The sequence below is a fragment of the Triturus cristatus genome, chromosome 8, assembly GCF_964204655.1.
Source record: "Triturus cristatus chromosome 8, aTriCri1.1, whole genome shotgun sequence".
Classification (NCBI taxonomy): domain Eukaryota; kingdom Metazoa; phylum Chordata; class Amphibia; order Caudata; family Salamandridae; genus Triturus; species Triturus cristatus.
Window position 1 is genome coordinate 1543324884 of NC_140591.1, and position 20313 is coordinate 1543345196.

Genomic DNA, 20313 nt, shown 5'->3' on the forward strand with positions numbered 1-20313 from the left:
GCAAGGTGTAGTAACAGGCATATGTGAAAAGAGTGCGGTCACCAAGCTTTTGGGATAGTGGTGGAAACATGACATCAGACCTTTGGCTAAAAACATGGAATGCAGTGAGTAAGTAAATGTATTGTTTCAATTAATAAAAATTGTTACAAAAGACCATTGCCTGGTGTTTCCTTCCAAAGACTTTTCTTCGATAGTTAATAAAACAATGGCATATTATTTCATTTAATACATTTCAAAAGACATAAAATAGAGGTCTATAAATACTTTTTATATAAGCTCACAGTTTTGGGCCTGAATTCTAACTTTAGGCCGAGGCACGAACTTTACTTAAAAGCTCTTTAAGTTGTGTTGCGAATTTCGCTAATCTGGCCAGTTGCATGGGAATCGCCAAGTTAAAAAGAAGCTTCACTATAGATATCTTCAGCTGCGCCATGCACTGTCCCCTAGCCTGGAGAGTCTGACATCCCTCCCCGAGTTTAGTCCGTTGGAAGCGAGACTCTTTATGGGGGACCTGGAGACCAAAAAGATCTCCAGGATCTATCGGGCCCTAGCTATCCATTGCTCTACAAAGCTCCGGAAGCTGCGGGGAGATTAGGAGACTGACGTAGGTGCCCTAGATGAGGGAAGCCCTGGCGGCTCCTAGAGAAGCGGCTATAGCGATGCGCCTGCGCCTCATATAATTCAAATATCTGCATAGGGTTTACTTCACCCGGGCCAGACTGTTCCGAGCGGGTATGATTGCCACTCCGGATTGGTGGTCTCTGGTTGGCACAGGTGGGCACTTGTGACAAGCAAGGACCCTCTCCTCTAGGCAGGATAAGGGGATCACCCTCTCAAATAACCCCTGCTCACCCGTTGGGTAGTGTGGCGCAAGCAGACCAGGCTAGTCTCTGGGCGTCATAGGCTAAGCATTTGCAACATATATACAGTAACCTAAATGACCCCCCCCACAAATGGACACCAGGCTGTGGTTTATCAAAAAAATATGTAACCTTTATAAAATATACTCTCTTAAGCAGGCATATGTACAAGACCATAAATAACGTATTTCTCTTGGTAGGGGCACACAATACCTTCGTTATGCCGGAATGTGTGAGCTCTTTCAATAAGGTCTTTGGGTTGGGGACCGTGCTCTGAGGAGGCCTCCCCCACTCGTCCTGTTCGCGACTGTGGACTTCTTCTTGACGGAGGAGGGGGGGGGGGCGAGAGCGGTGCTTTGGCGCTCCTGCGCGTCGTCCCGATGGAGCGGGATGGGCTGAGAGCCAGGTGTCACAATCCCCTAGGCGGAGCTCTGCGATGAAGGGGCTCTCGGGTCCGGGAGCTCAAGGCAGGGGTCCAGCCTCCTATGAGGCGACAATGCGGCTCGGGGCGACTTCTCCGGTCAACTGGGAAGTCGTAGGCTTCAGGCGCTCGGGCCGCTTCTCTAGGGAGCGACGAGCCCGTATGCTTCAGGCGTACAGCGCGGCTGGGCAAAGTATCAGGAAGGCCGTGCGCTTCAGAGGTACGGCACGTCCGTGTAGGTCCTGTGAGGCTGTACGCTTCGAACGTACAGTGCGGGTGAGCCAAGTGGCAGGGAGACTGTACGCTTCCGATGTATGGCACGTCCGCTGAGTGCTGCGCTACTTTCGAGTAGATCTCTCTCCTCCCCTCCCCCCCCCTCCCCTCCCCTCCTGTCACGACTGATGTCGGCAACGGACTACCATCGCCGGTGCCTTTACTGCCTGGGGACCGACCACGATGCGGAGTCGTGCCTCGACTGTCAGGCCTTGACCTCGAAGACTAGGCGGGAGCGGTCCCGTAAGCTTCTCGAGCTTCGACACTCGGCTCCGCGCCGTTCACGGTCCCGATCCAGGAGGAGGTCGAAGGACCGGTCGCGGAGCCACAGCCACCATCACCGCTCGTCGGGTTTGAAGTCTTCGGGTAAGTCGAAGCTAAGAAGTCCAAGAGGCGAAACCGCTCTTCAGACTCCCCTCGCCGGTCGCCCGACTCGGTCGAGGGTCAGGGTGATCCCACCCCAGCGGCGCCGTCGGAGCCGCGTCGTCCCCATACCCGCCGGTCCCTGGGACTGACGCGACTCCGGCGGAGATCAGTGCCTTCCTCTCGGCCATGAGGGGCCTGGCTCCGCTGTCGACGGCTGCCGGCGCGCCTTTGGGCCCCGCTGGCTCGACTGGGTGACCTCGCGAGCCGGCGGCTCCAGCCCCGGCGCTGTCGTCGAATTGGGTCCCGACGCCGCAGGTCCGCGAGGGATCCAGACCTGGATCTCTGCCGGCGCTGGTCAACCTAACGACGCCTCCTCCGACAGCGCCGACACCGGTTCCACCTCCGGCGCCGTCTCCGGACGACGCCATTCAGCCCCGGTGCGGCGCCATCCGACGCCGCATCAGACGCCGATGAATTACCATTCATCTACCGCCCTGCTCCGGTTATTCCCCCTGTTTATCAGGAATCGTATGACGGGGGTGACTGGGAGGGGTCTGAGGACCCTATGGCCATGCAGGCCAATTTATCACAGGACGGGGCAGACGAGCTGGGGGATGCCAGTGGTCTGGACACCTCCCCGGACACTGGTTTCATCTCTCCTCCGACTGTGGCTTTGGAGGAAGGTGCTGTTTTTGCGTGGTGCTATGCAAGGCGGCCGAAGCCCTTGGGCTGGAGTTGCCTGCTGTGGCCGTGAGGACTAACCTCCCCACTGAAGTGCTTCAACCGTCAGCAAGCTCCTCGGAGCCTCTGCTGCAGTTCAATGAGGCACTAGTGGACGTTCTGCAGGGCACCTGGTCCAAGCCCTCCACAGTCCCTCCTGTGGATCGGAACGTGGCCCGGCGCCACCGTCCTGCTCCGGGTGACCCCAGTTTTCTGTCCCAACACTCCATGCCCGAGAGTCTGGTTATCCAGGCCTCTACTTACCAATCCTCCTTCCCGTCCTCTCCTCCGGATCGGGAATCCAAGAGGCTGGAACAGTTAGGAAAGAAGCGGTTCTCTTCCCTTAGTTTGGGACTGCCGTCCTTGAATACCGCTTGCCTCTTGGACCGTTACTCCCACTCTGTGGAATACGGTGGAGGACGTGCTGCCCCTGTGTCCGGAGGAGGCCCGGGCACGAACTGCGATTGGGTCAGCGGCAGATCCCTCTCCCTACCCCAACCGGAGCACTTAGTAGTGACTGATGCGTCCCTCCTGGGATGGGCGGGCCACATGGGGGAGGCAGAGATCAGAGGACTCTGGTCTCCGGCAGAGTCTCAGCTCCATATTAACCTTTTGGAGCTGAGAGCGATCCGGCTTGCACTGAAGGCATTCCTTCACGTTGTCCGGGGAAGTGTGGTGCAGGTGTTCACTGACAACACCACCGCCATGTGGTATTGCAACAAACAGGGCGGGGGGGGTCGGGGACCCTTTGTCAGGAGGCTCTGCGCCTCTGGACATGGCTGGAACATCAGGGCATCATCCTGGTATTTCAACATCTGGCGGGCTCTCTGAACGCCAGAGCAGACTAACTCAGCCGCCGGTGCATGAAGGATCACGAATGGCGTCTAAACTCGGACGTGGCGCAAGGCCTCTTTCTGCATTGGGGAGAGCCTTGGTTAGATCTATTCGCCACCGAATAGAAGGCACAATGTCAGCAGTTCTGCGCGTTGGAGTTTCCAAGGCGGCACTCGCTCGGGGACGCCTTTCGTCGCGAGTGGAGTTGAGGTCTGTTGTACGCTTTTCCGCCTATGCCACTTCTGCCCAGAGTGCTGAAGAAGATCAAGCGCGACTGGGTCCAAGTCATCTTGGTGGCTCCGGTTTGGGCACGAAGGTACTGGTATCCCGAGCTACTCAGTATGTCCATCGATCCCCCGATACGACTGCCTCTTCAGGAGGACCGTCTGTCACAGCAGCAGGGTACGGTCCTCCACCCGAACCTGTCCAGTCTCCACCTCCATGCGTGGAGATTGAGCGGCGGCAGTTGATGCCATTTGACTTGCCTCCTGAAGTCTGCTATGTGATTCTGGCAGCCAGGTGTCCCTCCACAAAAACGGTATACGCCTGCCTGTGGAACAAATTTGTGGCATGGTGCACAGCAAGCGCTGTGGATCCCCTTTCCGCCCCTCTTTCTGAATTTGTCCTCTTCCTTCTTTCCATGGCCCAGCAGGGCTCTGCTCTGGGCACCCTAAAAGGATATCTTTCTGCTATCTCTGCCTTCTTACGGCTTCCTGATCAGCCTTCTCTTTTCAAATCCCCTGTTGTCTCTCGTTTCTTCAAGGGCATTATTCACATGTTTCCTCCTGTCCCCTTCGTAATGCCTCAGTGGGATTTGAATCTGGTCTTGACTTTTCTGATGTGCGCTCCATTTGAGCCTCTTCACAATTGTCACATTCGTCTTCTGACCCTTGAGACTGCCTTCCTGGTAGCTATCACCTCGGCTAGGCGGGTGAGTGAGCTCCAGGCTCTATCGTCTAAGCCCCTTTTTCTTTCTGTTCATCCGGACAAGGTTGTCCTCCGGACTTGTCCTTCCTTTCTTCCAAAAGTGGTGACTCCCTTTCAAATCGGGCAAACTGTCACGTTGCCCACCTTCTTTCCGCCTCCGCATCCTTCGAAAGAGGAAGAGAGGCTCCACCGCCTGGAACCAAAACGGGTGCTGTCCTTTTACCTGGACCGCACAAAACAGTTCCGGGTGGATGATCAACTTTTTGTTGGATACGTGGGTGCTAAGAAGGGGAGGGCTGTACACAAGCGGACCATCTCGCGGTGGGTCGTATTGTGTATAAAAGCTTGTTACTCCTTGGCGAAAAAGGATCCTCCTGTAGGGCTGAGGGCCCATTCCACTTGGGCCACAGCGGCGACTACTGCCCTGGGACAGGGAGTCCCCTTGCAGGACATCTGTCAGGCAGCAACGTGGGCTTCGCTGCACACGTTTGCCAAACATTATTGCCTGGACAGCCAAGTCCGGAGAGATGGCTTCTTTGGCCGTTCTGTTCTCTAGGACTTTCTGGTGTGATCTTGGTTCGCAGACCCACCACCGGGGTTGGTATTGTTGGGGTATCTATTCTAAGGTGAATGAATCTAACTAACGTGTTTCTTTCAGATGAACAAGTAAGTTACCTTCGGTAATGATGTATCTGTAAGAAACATTAGTTAGATTCCTCACCGACCCACCCATCCTCCCCGTTCTGCGAACCGACATCTAGGGTTAAGGTTATCCTTTTCAGGGCCCTAGACTTTTTGGCACCAGTGCATGGCTCTGCGTTCCTGGCGCGGAAAGCTATGTACAAGAACTGACATCAGCGCGCGAGGGCGGCGTCTAAGTACTCCGTCATCCCGGCGCACGACGCCTAGCGACGCGCAAGGGGTATTGCTGACAAAATCTTTCCGGATCCAGCCTGACGCCTGGGGTTATTGTAAGGTGAGGAATATAACTAACTAATGTTTCTTACAGATACATCGTTACCGAAGGTAAGTAACTTGTTCTTTAGTGACATAATGCAATGTGATTTCATTGATGACCCTGATACACAGGGTGCTGTGATATATATGTAATCGACAAATAAAATGTTTAAAAAAATAAAAAAAAAGCTTCACTGCATCCGCGCAAGTACGGGTGCCGTATGTTAAAAACCAGGGTTTTAATAAAGGACAACGTGCATAACTCGGCTCTGGGCAGATACAAGCTAAGTTGGCCAGGGACTCCTCGAACCGATTGCAGAGTCTGCAGTAGTTGACCCCCCTCTCGGGGATTTCTAGAGTTTTTCAATCTTTTATTGGAATGCAGTGTCACTTGGAATGCTGCTGCCAAAAGTTCTTACCAAGTTTAACAAAGATTGGAGCGATATTATTTATATTTGCAGTAATTCAGCTATGTATATATGTAAAAGTTGTGTGATGACCTGTCAAAATTGGTACCTGGGCTCAAGTGCTTGCCTGTAAAAAATAAATAAATATATTCTTGCCACTTGCCAGATTGTATGCTGAAATCATCTTTACTATCTTCAGTGTTAATAAAGAATGCTATTGGCTTTGCTGTCCATTCTGGTGCACTGCTTCATTATGTGCGGGAACTAAAACAAATATTTCTCATTTTGTGCTTTGTGTGGCATCAAAGAAAGTCCTACGTGTCATTTAGCCGGTGGTTCTCAGTACTAGAGGACGTGAATGCTATATTATCCATGTGGCGACAGTTTACAGAATTGTTGCTTAGTGATGATGCCAGAGAGAAGAAATTGGATTATCTTCTGTGGCATATTGATAGTATTGTGAAAAAAGTACACTCCTGCATCCCTAGATTTTTACAGGAAAACATGACTGCTATAGGGAACATAATAAAAAAAAAATCTAAAGTCTGAAAACACCCTTGTCTACCAAAGGTTCAGCATGCTTGGTTTCGGTGTGAAACATATCCTTGAGAGAAGGCTGGGTGACACTTTTAGTGACTTTGTCACGGCAACATGTTCCATGTTAGAATGCTTGCCACTTGGTAATTAAGAAATGTTTAGGAGTAATTTTATTTTACAATGCATGAGAAATGGCTTGCAATGATACCTAGAAATGTCCCGTCACAAACCATGGCATTTGATGTCAATGAAGCCTCACTGTGGTACTCTGCAGAAGTTCTAGATCCCTTCCTTAAAGGGGAATTTTTCTGCGTACTTTGAAAAATACTGCTTCATTTTTGACAGTGTCAGTAACTCTGTGGGCATATGTGCCCAGTTTAACGCATATGTTGCAGAACTTTCCCAGTGAATCGGCCTTCAGGTGCACACGTATTGGCATGGAAAGCTGTGTCAGTGGCCAGAGTTAGCAACTTGTTTACTGGCTGTTTTGGCGTTGCCAGATTCAAGTGTCAATGTTGAGACGGTCTATTTACAGATAACCGCTTACATGGGAAGGAAAGAGCGAGTGCGCTTGACCAGAGACTCACTGAAGAAGCATTGTATGGTGAACTACAATAAGTTTGATTTGTAAAAATGTATTTGGACCGCATACACTGTACGTACACGGTTTATATACCATGTACTATCAGTGCAGAAAGCAAGAAATATTAAAAACAAAACTTTCCAGAAGCACTGGAAAAACTCTATCTCTGTTTTTAATGGTGCGCAAAGTGTAAGCACTTTTTTTAGTATTGAAATCACCGAAAAACACTGATAAACCCCCACCAGAATTTACCAAAACAAGAAACTGAAAACAGGAAAGCCTAGTTATAAGTGTGAGGGTGCCCCTGCATGAGTAGGAATCTCCTACAAACCCCAGAGTCAATTATCCGGGCTTTGTAAGTGCGGTCAATTATTTTAAGGCATAGTGGACATCAGTCATTATGAGATGTCCAACTATATAGCTCTCTAAGTTTTAGCTGTGGAGAGCAGCCTTCAGGCCTAGTCCAGGAGGAGTGTTAAGCAGCTTGTTTTACCAGATCTAATCATGTAGTGTAGGATAATGAAAAAGAACCACACAGTGTATTTATAAACATTTCTCTATTTATTATACAACACTCACTACCACATTGGTAGATCTCCTACCCGTAGATATCAACTCAAATAAACAAAATACATCAATTCTAAACACGTAAGTAATCACAATACACAGTGGTATCCAGGGGGAGACTAAACCATTTACTAAGAAAGTTGAATGCAAACTACAACCGAAGTCGGGACTAGGACCATGAGACTCAGAAGATCTGGGGACCCAAGGAACTACCCAAGCTAACATTTATGAAGCACTTATGACTTGACAGCCAGGTCCTACAGGAAGGGGAATTTAACTGGTCTGTCCTGCAGGAATTTTTAGTCGGAGCTTTTCCACAGGCCCACCACCTTGAGGGGAGGGGGTATGTTAATGCTTTGGTATCTGTTCTAAATGAGGAATCTGTGGTTTGAAGTATCCATCAGTAGAACAAGTTACTTTCAGTAGCAATCTTTCTGATGGATACTTCTGCCAGTGGATTCCTCACCTTGTGAATATCCCCTGCGCCAGCAACATTCGAAAACTTTTGCAGCTCTCCACGCCGACGAAGACGACGTCACAGAGGCACGGCTCCGCTCGCGGCTCTGCTGACGTCACTGGATCCATAAGACTTCGTCAGCGTGATGATGTCAGTTCCCTTTTTTCCGCGCTGTCAACGCTAACGGTTTTCTGGGACTCTCCGTAGTTTTGGCTGGTTACTTTGTTTTTCTGCTGGTGTCTCTCTTTCTTCTTGTTTCCTGTTAGAAAATGACTAAAAAGTCCGGATTCAAGCCGTGCAGGGAGTGCGGTAAGCACGTGTCCATCACGGATCCGCACCAGGACTGTGTCTGGTGCCTGTCGAGGGATGCTCTTGCTGCCGCAAGATGAGTACAAAAGCTTTGAAGGAAAGAGAGGCCAAGTTATTCATTGCCAGAATGAAAAAGGATAAGAGGTTGAAGAAGATCGAGGTCAAGGTAGAGGCCGGCGTCGAAGTCGACGTCCGGGCATGCTTCGAAATCCAAGAAGCACAAGAAGAGTAGGAGGCATGGTTCTCGACATTGTTCGGATAGGGATGCGGCTCCGAGATAGACCTCACCTTCTCAACGTCGTAAGGACTTTGTCTCTCCTCCTGTCTCTGTTCCTGCCTCTCCTGTTGGCCTGACCTCGCCTGCGGCTTCACCAGAGCATTCTCCGGCTCCATCTCCGACGCCGGCTCATTCTCCGGCTCCAGTTGAGGAAGTTCCGGTTCCGGACGAGTCTTCGACTCCGCTCGCTCCACCGGCGGCGACGATCGGCCCGAGTCCGGTTATGCCTCAGCCTGAGCCATATCCTCCCTTTCCAGGCCTGGGTTAAGATCCAACGCATTATTTAAATGCGATGTATGGGGTCTTCACTAGAGCAATGTACCCCTCTGGAGCACCTTCGGGTCCCATGGGTCCAATGGCTTTCAACTTGGGAGTTCCTCAAGCTTACCCTTAAGCTCCTTTTATGACTTTTTCCCGGCAACGCCGTCTTGGCATTTCCCGGCGCCGAGGACATCGACGCCGCTCCCATCTTCACCGGCTCCGGCTCAACCTCATTCGACTCCGGCTGCTCCTCTGGATCCGGGTTCGACGCCGGCTCCGGCACCGTATGAGTCTGTTCCGGCGCCACCGACTCCTGTTGTGAGAATTAGATCCAGGAGAGAAGCTCAAAGGGTACTGGAAGAACAAAGGTACCAGTTTGAGGAGATGGAAGAGGGTGAGCTCATGGAGTCTGATGATTTGTTTAAGGAGTTGAAAGAAGCTTGGACTTGTCACCAGAGTGGGAGATTACTCCTCCAGCTGATACTCCTTCAAAAGATGTGGCTCCCTACCACTCCGTTATTAAAAAAGCAGCGGAGATTTTGGATCTGCAGCTACCATCTGCTGAGTTTAAGCCGAACATCCTCACAGAGGTTTTACATTCTCCCTCCTCTCTATCGGAACCCTTGCTTCCATTTAATGACGCCATTTTTTAACCGGTCATGGAAGTATGGTGTAAGCTCCTGTGGTCTCTAAACCTGTAGCAAGAAGATATAGGGCGGCTCCAGGGGACCCAGACTTTCTGACTTCCCATCCTTCTCCGGAGAGTCTGGTGGTTCAGGCTGCTCTTTCTAAAAGGTCTTTAGGTGCCTTTTCCCAGGTCCCTAGCGACAGGGATGCTAAAAAACTTAACCAATCATCCAAGAAAGTCTTCTCCAATTCCGAAGAAGGATGGCAGGCTGCGTCCAATTCTGGACCTCAGGATCTTGAATGTTTTTCTGAAGCAAGAGAAGTTCAAGATGCTTACCCTTGCGCCGGTTCTTCAAGCACTGCAACAGGAGGACTGGATGGTGTCGATCGACTTGCAGGATGCGTATTTCACATCCCCATCCTGAAGTCGCACAGGAAGTATCTCCGTTTTACGGTAGGGTCGCAACATTATCAGTTTGCGGTCCTTTTATTTGGTCTTACTACTGCACCTCGAGTCTTCACCAAGGTGATGGCAGTGGTGGTAGTTCATCTCAGAAGGTCGGGGATTCCAGTTTACCCCTATCTGGACCACTGGCTGATCAACGCGGAGTCGCCAGAGAAGGTGCTTCATCATCTGCAGGATACAACTCAGCTGTTGTACAAATTGTGTTTCTCGATAAACGTGCCCAAATCTCACCTGGTGCCCTCTCAGCGCAACCTGTTCATAGGGGCGGTACTGGACACTACTGTGTGTCGAGCATTCCCACCTCCACAAAGGATTCTCGACATACAGGAAATGATTCCCTTGTTTTATAATGGAGCGGTCGTTCCAGTCCTGAAAGGTCCTTTGTCTGCCCGGTCTGTTTGCTTCCTGCATTCTGTTGTTCAACCATGCAAGCTGGCACATGAGGGCGCTCCAGTGGTGCCTCCACAGGCAGTGGTATCGACACAAGGGCGATCTCACTGAGTCTGTGAGGATCTCCAGAAAAGCTGCAGCAGATCTGTCTTGGTGGAGTGTGGAGGGCAATCTGTCTCAAGGAAATTCTTTCCATCTTCCTCCATCTGTGGCCACGGTAATAACGGATGCATCCACTTTAGGGTGGGGTGCACATCTGGAGATCAAGGGTCTTTGGTCTCCAGAGGAAAGGTTGCTTCACATCAACCTTCTGGACATTACGGGTGATACGTTTGGCGCTCAGGGCCGGCCTTCCTCCCTTCCCTTCGCGGTCAATCGGTTCAAGTCCTGACGGACAACACTACCGCAATGTGGTATGTCAACAAGCAGGGAGGGGTGGGGCCGCATTGTCTCTGCAGAGAGGCTCTACGTCTCTGGTCCTGGGTTCAGGATCATCAGATTTGTCTGATGGCAAATCATCTGGCCGGAGTTCTGAACGTGCGTGCAGACTGTCTCAGCTGACAGTTTTCCGCCGACCACGAGTGGAGGCTTCATCCAGAGGTAGTTCAGCACATCTTTCGGATGTGGGGAACTCCTCGGCTGGACCCGTTTGCCACTCACGAACGTTCACTGCCCGTCATTCTGCAGTCTCCAGTGTCCGATGCAGGGAGCTTTGGGGGACGCGTTTCAGTTGGGTTGGAGCTCACTACGCCTTTACGCGTTTCCTCCCATGCCCTTGATTCCTCGGGTTCTGAGGAAGATTCGCCAAGACCGGGCCCAAGTCATATTGATCGCCCCGGATTGGCCAAGAAGGGTGTGGTATACAGATCTTCTCCACCTCTCCTCGTGCCCTCCGCTCCGTCTCCCTCTCAGGGCAGACCTCCTCTCGCAGTCGGAGGGGCAGGCTCTACACCCCCACCTCCAGAGCTTACACCTTCATGCCTGGAGCTTGAACGGGGCAACCTGAATTCTTTTTCTCTCCCGCCAGATGTGGTAGATGTAATTTTGTCTGCTAGACGTCATTCCACCAAATCTATCTATTCCTATAGGTGGTCCAAATTTGTTCTTTGGTGCGGAGAGAAGTCTATCGACCCTTTGAGGGCTCGTTTATCCAAAATTCTTCAGTTTGCTCTTTCTCTTGCTCAGCAGGGCTTTGCTGTAGCTACTGTAAAGGGATATTTGTCGGCATTTCTTTGCTTGCCGGATCAGCCTTCCCTGTTTAAGTCACCTATTGTATTACGATTCCTTAAGGGCCTTACAAACAAGTTTCCGCCTACTCCTTTTATTGTATCTCAATGAGACTTAAATCGTGTCTTAACATACTTGATGGGTTCTCCCTTCGAGCCCTTGCACAAGTGTCCCTTGAGGCTGTTATCTTTCAAAACAGTCTCTCATTGCTATTACCTCGGGAAGGAGGGTAAGTGAGTTTCAAGCTCTGAGTTCAAAACTCCCGTTCTTGACTATTCATGCTGAAAGAATGGTATTCAGGACCAGGGCTGTTTTTCTTCCCAAGGTGGTAACTCCTTTCCATCTGGGGCAATCCATTACCCTTCCTACCTTCTATCCTCCCCCTCACCCTTCCAAGGAGGAGGAGCGGCTTCACCGCTTGGACCCTAAGAGCGCGGTGAGCTTCTAACTTGATAGGACTAAGGACTTTCGAGTGGACGACCAGCTCTTAGTGGGCTTTGTTGGCTGCAGGTAAGGCAGAGCGGTGCACAAGCGCACCCTTTCCAGATGGATTATCTTGTGCATCAAGATATGTTACTCTTTGGCCGGTAAGGAACCTCCAGAGGGTATAAGGGCTCATTCTACCAGGGCAAAGTCTTCTACATCTGCCTTATCTAGAGGTGTTCCTGTGGAGGACATTTGTAGGGTGGCAACTTGGGCCTCCCTCCACACTTTCGCGAAGCATTACTGCTTGGATTCCGAGGTGAGGAGGGACGGACACTTTGCTCGTTCCGTCCTTCAGGACTTTCTGGTATAGAAGGGTGGACACCCTCCTCCGGGAGTGGGACTGCTGTGGGAATCTTTTCACAAGGTGAGGAATCCACTGGCAGATGTATCCATCAGAAGAACAAGTTACTTACCTTCGGTAACGCTTTTTCTGGTGGATACAGTATCTGTCTGTGGATTCCTCACTGACCCACCTGCCTCCCCGTTGTCCTCCCTTGTATACCTACAATTCTGATGATGGTGTTTCGAAATGTATTTGTTACTGTCAAAGACAGTGTTATTTCTTTTGCCTTCCTATATTATCTCCACACTGTGTGTGTTGTTTTGTATTTAAAGTACTGTGTATACTGTATATATTGCTGTCAGTCCACCCGTGTGCCTCGAGGCACGGAAAAAAGGGCGGAACTGACGTCATCACGACGACTAGGTCTTCTTATTGATCCGGTGACGTCAGCGGAGCCGCGAGCGGAGCCATGCCTCTGTGACGTCGTCTTCGTCGGCGTGGAGAGCTACAAAAGTTTCCGAATGTTGCTGGTGCAGGGGATATTCACAAGGTGAGGAATCCACAGGCAGATACTGTATCCACCAGAAAAAGCGTTACCGAAGGTATGTAACTTGTTCTTCTGGTGTATACTTTATCAAAAAGCTAAATTCTCACTGTCCTCTCGCCTCCTGTTTGGTGAGATTGTTTCTCCTTTCTTCTATAAAGGTCCCAAAATAAAGATTGCACACTAGTACCTCTAATGGTTATAGGGCTTTGCATTCGAAGGTGCAGACAGATGAAAAAGACATTGAACCGTAGGGGTGACACTTGGATGTGGCTCCATCATCACTTTCAAAGCGAAAAGAATTCAATGCAGAGCCAAACTGCACCACATAAAAGCGCACTGGGTAAATGCTTTTTAAATCTTCCAGTTCCAGTCTGGCACCTGGGGATAGTCTTAAAGTGAGGAATCTATGGTTATAAAGAGTATCCTCCAGAAAAAGCATTGCCGAAGGTAAGTAACTTGTTCCTCTGTTTAAGTCCCCTCCCACCATCTTCTTTTCTCATGCCCCAGTGAGACCTTAATTTGGTCCTGATATTCCTGATGAAGGCACCATTTCAACAATTATGCAGCTGCTGCTTTTGACTCTGAAGTCTCTTTTTTGCTGGTCATTACCTCGGCACAATGAGTCGATGAGCTGCAAATACTGTCAGCTCCAATCTGTTTTTAACCAAACAAGCTGTTTCTTGGAACTAAAGCAGCTCTCTGATTTAAGGTGGCAGCCCCATTCCATACAGAACTGTCTATTATACTACTCACATTTTTCCCTCTCTCATCCGCCAAACAGGAAAGATTACACAGGCTGGACCCTCATTGGCAGTCCGCTTCTTCATGAATTGGACAAAAGCGTTCCGATCTGACAAGCTTTTCATTGGGTTTGTGGACAACAAGAAATGCACGGGCGTCCAAAAGAGGGCTCTGTCCAGATGGTGTATTAAAATCTATTATGCCTTTTCTAAAAACCAGAAGGAATGCATCCTCATTCCACCCCAGCGCAGGCATCCACTTCAGTGCTACCTAGGGGAGTTCTTGAATAAAGATTTGACGGGCAGCATCATGGCCTTTTTCACATGTTTGCAAAGCATTATTGGTTGGATTTGGTAGTGAGAAGGGATGGCCATTTTAGCTTTTTCTGTGGCACAGGATTTTTTGGTCAAACTCCTTAAGACCTGCCACCTGAGAGAGATGAGGGTACTGCTGTGGTCTTTGCTCAAAAGTTGAGGAATCTGCAAGTAGAAGTAGTCCTAAGTAGAAAAAGGTGCTTATTTTCGAGAACTATCTTTCTGGTGGATACTTGGTCTTGCTGCAGATTTCTCACTGACCTGAAGAGACCCTTATTGGTTTACAGAGGCAAAAGTAGATAATACTAATGCTCTATCTTTGTGGTAGTGTGGGCAAGCAGTTAGGCTTATTGGAGGGTAGTGCTAAGCATTTGTTGCGCACACCAAGGCAGTAAGTGATAAACTCAAGGAATGAGGCCGAGGCCCGATTAGAAAAATAGTACTTATATTTATATAAATAATTAGAGCAAGAACTTAAGGTACAAGTTAAATACTTTCGCAATACGTGAAATTCACAGAAAATGCAATAATTACAGTTGTGCGCAATTACTCACAATATATTTCCTATGGCAGGAAAAAGCAATGCAGTACTATATTGTGGTTACCCTTATTGAAATCGGAAGGTTCGGGCCAAGGTCCAGAGTGCCAAGGCCAAGTTCTCATTAGCGTCCCGGATTTCACTGAGAGCAAGGAATACAGGGATCTTGTAGCTGCCGCTATGAATGAACGGGGGGCACCTGTTAAAGCAAAGGGGGACTTGCAGGCAAGTATGTAGGCTCTCAGGGGAGAGTAGAGGTCACAAGGGCTCTGGGACCACAGGAGCACAGCTGGTTTGAAGATGCCCTGGCTGGGCGCAGTGAAGATGGACAGCTGAGCATAGGCACTGTAGGAACCTGGGTTCACCAGGCCCTAAGGGCGGTAACGTGGCGCGAGCCGGTCAGGCAATCAGAGGGCTATGTGTTAAGCAACCATACACCACACGCTTCTCATGGACTAGAGCCACACACAATAAGGGACGCCACGCCGTTTAAATTATGCAAATACTTCAAGTTTATCCAAGTATAGCTGGTCAGTTGCAGTTCAGGAAATAACAAGGTAATACATGAATCATAATACCATCGTTCAGTACATGCGACACTCTTGGTGATATCTATGCAGTGCCTAACCTCGTTCATGTACCCACGCCCGCTGGTTAAATGCGGGAGATTCTAGCGCTGTGCGCGCTTATGTAAGTCTTTCCCTGAACAGGCCGTCTAACACAGCGCACTACTTGTAAGGGGGAACATTGGGTTCATCAACATGGCGCCTGTCGAACTGAGCGCTCCTCGTGACCACTGGCCCCTAGTACTGTGAAGCAAGGCACATAAAACACAGCGCTACGCGCAATCAGTTACACGTGGAAACGTTTGCGTAGAACAGTTATCACAACGCGTTACTCGTAATCAGTTGCATATCATTACCTTCGAGCAGAGCATATAACACAGTGCGCTACCCGCGTTCCTGGGCATGTAATTTACTTTCGAGCAGGGCATATAACACAGTGCGCTACTCGCGTTCCTGGGCAGGTAATTACTTTCGAGCAGGGCATATAACACAGTGCGCTACTCGCATTCCTTGGCATGTAATTTACTTCCGAGCAGAGCATATAACACAGTGCGCTACTCGCATTCCTTGGCATGTAATTTACTTTCGAGCAGAGCATATGACACAGTGCGCTACTCGCATTCCTTGGCATGTAATTTACTTTCGAGCAGAGCATATAACACAGTGCGCTACTCGCATTCCTTGGCATGTAATTTACTTTCGAGCAGAGCATATAACACAGTGCGCTACTCGCAGTCCCGGTCTCTCCGGCTGGGGAAGCAGGGTCGGTGGCGTGAAGCGCCACCCGAGGGTAATGTCAGTCAGTTCTTTGGGCGGCTTCCAGCGGGGAGGGTGACCCGACTTGAGGAGCGGGTCCCTATGCTCCGGTGCAGTTCACAGAGCACCGCGCTCAGTATTACAAAAGGGGGGACACGGTCCGGATCCCTCGGCGGGGTCTCTCCGTCGCGCAGGCAGGGGAGGGGACTCCCACGGAGGGGACAACCCGGGCCAAGTGCGGTGTGGTTTCCAGATCAGCAGGGGGCGCACCAGGGGGGATCTCGGCCTCCGGGCTTACCTCCGTCTCGGCGTCAGCAGGCGTCCGTCCTCACGACGTTGTGGGAACTCGGCCCCGACCTTGCGCACCTCCTCACACGGCTGCGACGGCAGCGACGGGGCCCCGGGCTTCGCCTGGGCCTCGCGACACAGCAGGGCACTCCTCCAGGCCGCGGCGGTGAGCGCGCTGACTTCGTCGTCGCAGGGGGGGGCTCAAATTAAGGATGGGGTAAAGTGCTCAGCGGAGCACACTGCCGGGGGTCCCAGACCAGGGCAGGGAGCGCGGGGGTCACAGCGCTAGTACCTGGTCGATCCCCGGTGGCTTGGCAATCGGTTTAGCAATTAGTTCAATAGGTTAGCTTGGACACGCAGTCTCCGCTCTGGCATTCAAGGCTTACAGCTCGCTCTTGTCATGCAGTCTCAGTTCTTAAAGTTAGGTTTCAGTTCTCAGTTGACAGATGAAGTCTTTTGGCGCAGATGTATCTGGCGCCCTTAAGGGGTTCTGTTACAGGGGGTAGGAATGGAGAGGGCGACTAGGTCCTTCCTAGTCAGGCTGGCAGAGAGTCTCTGGGTCCTCCTACTACTGGGCAAGATCAGTGGGATTCACAGGGCACCTCACTCACTTAAGAGGCAGTATCTAAATCCTGTCACTCTCAGAGGCATAAGTCCCTGGCTAGGCCCTACCGCCTACACTCCTGGTGGATTCTTCCAGCTCTGCTTCACCCCAATGGCCAACTCACCACAAAAGTTTCCCTCCCACTCTTAAGTAGCCCTAGGTCAGGTGACCTCTAGCCAAGGCGGCAAAAGTAAAACCCCACCTCCCTTCTAGAAGGTTCCAGCATCTTCCAGGAGCTTCCCCACTCTACTTATGGGACAAAAAGGCGGGCTGGTGTCGCAACATTGTTGTGGGTCCCAGCCAGCTGCTGGCAGCTAGGGTGCTACTATGAAAAACGACCACCCTGCAGTAGCAGGGGTCTGTGGCAGCCATCTTGGGAGAAGGGAGCACCTGCACCCTAACACTGCCTGGCAATGAAAAGGCGCCCGGAGACCTAGTCCAACATAAAAATGAGGGTGGAAAAAATGAGGCACGATACAAAAATAGAAGGGGAGACCACCCTAGGGCTGACAGGTCCAACAGGCACGAAAAGATGAACCTCTCGGTTAGGGGCTGGCCCCTTGGAGGAACGATTCTGGAGCTGTTGGGCCACTGCTGAGGTGGCTCTTAGGAGTCCTGATGTTCCTCGTTGGGTGCTGGCTCTCTGTAGAGTTGAGTCTGCCTTGACTCAGCTTTGTCTGTTTTTGCAGCGGAGGAGGGGGGGCGGTCCAGTTCCCCGGGTATTTTGTGCCTTTTCCCTCTGGTGGGCCTGGGGTTTTGAGACTTTAAGCAGAGGCCGAGCTGACCCTCCAAAGCAGGGATACCTTTCGCTGGAGACATAATTCGAGCTGGATTGGACTTCACTGTGTTTGGTGCCTGTGGCTGCTGGGAGATTGTACTTCCATCTCGAAGGAGTTCCTGGCAATTTGCAAAGTGCTGATGACCTCTGAAGTTTGTGGAGGTCGCCCAGCGATGTGACTAGCTGCAGGATGGCAATTGTTGAATTCTAAGATGGCAGGCAGGAGTTTTTGCCCAAAGTCCACCTCGAGGTCTGCAGTTATCGGTCCAACAGCGGTTCTTCGTTCATAGTCTTCTTGTGTCAGTGGAATCTAATTTCAGGGTCTGGGGAGGCCACCTGAATACTAAATTTAGGGACGTTTACGAGGAAGTGACAGGTAGTGGCTAATGAGCCACTTACCTGGAGTGTCTATACCCTCTATTATGCCCACCTCCTGTGGGAGGGAGTCACAGCCCTAGCCCTGATTAGAGAAGTCCCACCATCTTTTGGATGGTGGGCATTGAAAAATGTACTTCACCTTGCCTCCAGCACCTGGGGGGTGGAGTTGGCTGACGGGGGTACACCTCCAATCCTTTCTATATTTTCTGCCCTTCCCTCCCAAAGGGGTGAGGACAGGAAGGGGGGCCTCCCCCTATCAGGAGAGGCTGGTGTCACATTGCAAAAAAGGCCTTTGAAGCTCTCCACCACAGATGGCTCTTCCTGACTGGAGGGGCAAGAACCTTCACCCAGGACAGGCTTTGTTCTCAACCTCTGAGCGCACCGGTGCTCACCCCATGAGGTCTTAACTCTGGTGGTGACAGGCTGGCTTAGACCAGTGGGTGACCACACTAAGTGTTGGTAGGATTATGGGACCTTGTAAGGGGTCCTCTGTGTGCAGTTATTAAATCTGACACTGGAATCGGTGCAGGTTTATTAAGACGAGATGGTTTGTACCAAACATCCCATAATACAGTGAAGCCATCATGGAGCTGGGGAAATCGTAAAGACTAGTGTTGAGCCCTTGTACTCCTTATGGCTTCAGTGTTCACTTACAATATCGAAGATTTGACATGGATATTGCAGGGGCATATCTGCACATACAGATAGGTCCTCACAGGAGATATTGTGCACCCGGCCTTAGCACTATAAGGCCTGCTATAGGGGTGTCTTACCTATAACCCATGTAGTGTCTGTGGGAATGGCACACGGGTGTGCCATGTCGACTCTTCGGTTTTGTCTGTAGAAAGGCACACAGTCTGCAATGGCAGTGTGCGTGGCCTTGGTGAGAGGACCCTAGGGTGGCACAATTAGTGCTTCTTCCCTGTGAGTCCCTCTTCAGTGCTTTAATTGGGGCTGGATTCTGATAGACATCTAGCCAGAGATATCTTAACTTTTGAATTCTCCCCAGGCGTTAGACTGGATCCTAAACTTTTTAAGCCGTACCTCTGTACCCGGGGAGTGTGCCTTACGACTGTGTGATGTTAACTCTGGTTGTGACGTCAGTGGATAGTGAAGTTGTATAAGTCTTCTCTTGCGCACGGACGTCTGTTTCTTCTGTGAAACCTTCCACGCTAAAACGTGGAATCACTATAGTAACTGGCTGTGGAAACCTTTCCGGATCCAGTCTGACGCCTGTGGAGAATTCAAAGGTTAAGGAATCTGCGGCTATACCGTGTCTCTACTAGATAATAAGTTACTGAAGGCAAGTAACATGTTCTTCAGAGCCGCTTTGCGGCGCAGGAGAGCTATTTTCCAATTTTTTGATCCAATCTGGAACCTGGAGAAGTTCAAAATGCGAGCACTCTGCAGGTATATTCCACTGTAAAACTAGTTACCAAAGGTATGATACTTGTTCCAAAAAGTCATGCCTTACTCTGAGTGCGTACTCCGCATTGCAGCAGGCACTTGCCACTTTTCACTGACGTAGAGGTACATTCCAGGTGCTTATGATGGTGTATCATAATGTAATCCAAAGCATTCACTGAAGAAAGTCTTAAGACTTATTTTGAGCACATGAAAAAACAATTCAGTCTCTTTTAAATTGTATTTAAAATTAATATTGATAAACACCATGTAAAACGTGACCTAGTGCAAAAGTACTCACTGTTACTATTCTGCCATACATCCAGCTCAAATTGGTGTGTAGGCCTGAAGTGACAAAATAGGAGGCGATAAAATCATGAACTAAGCTGTGAAAACATTGGACGGCTCAGTAAAAGGGGTCATCATTACGTTTAGCTCCCATTTCTCGTGAGCAATGGGTATTTATTTATCATAAACAAAGTATAGCTTCCTGTCCCTAGTGAGGCCCAGCTCTGTGCTTTAATTGATTTTTCATCTGAGGATCATGGATTCAACATAAATGTTTAACTGGTAATCAGAGCCTGGGCTGCAAAGGAGCATTTGTACAGTTGTTTGTTACAGCTATCCGCTGGTACGATATCTTATGAATATATTTTAGGGAACGCACTTGAAAACAAGCACTCTTTTCGAAGGGTGTTTTAGGTGCGAGTTTTGTGAGCTCAACGCAATTCATTTTATGAAAAGATCTCAGCCTAGCAGCAGCAAAAGAGATCAAGGGCGGAAAGGCAAAGTTCCTCTGAGAAGGTCGGAATGGTAGAACTGGGAGGTAACCTTAAACAAGTGTTCAAATGTTTTTCTTTCACATCGAAAAGGGAAGAGTAACACCCTAAATAAAGCTTGCATCGAAGCCGTCCAGCAAAATTACCTTGACCTTGCGTGCCTATGATGGGTAGAACCCGCCCCCGCCCCGCCTTATTGCACTTGAGGCATAAAACTGCTGCCCACATTCTGGCAGCATGCTTTCCAGGTCGAGGTTTGGAAGACTATGTGCAACTGGCTACTGATATCAATGTATTAATGTCCAGGAAACTAGAACATGCAGCATTTCTCCTACGAAAGGCTAGTGTTTGAGTCTTTCGGATATTTACACTTTTTATTAACTAA

The 20313-nt window shown here is 50.1% G+C and overlaps 1 protein-coding gene across 11 annotated transcripts in view; it reads left to right on the plus strand.

The window, feature by feature from the left end:
* The window catches only part of NUMA1 (nuclear mitotic apparatus protein 1), a 734824-nt gene that overhangs the window by 446259 nt on the left and 268252 nt on the right, over positions 1-20313 (plus strand). The gene's annotated exons all lie outside the window — the stretch shown is intronic.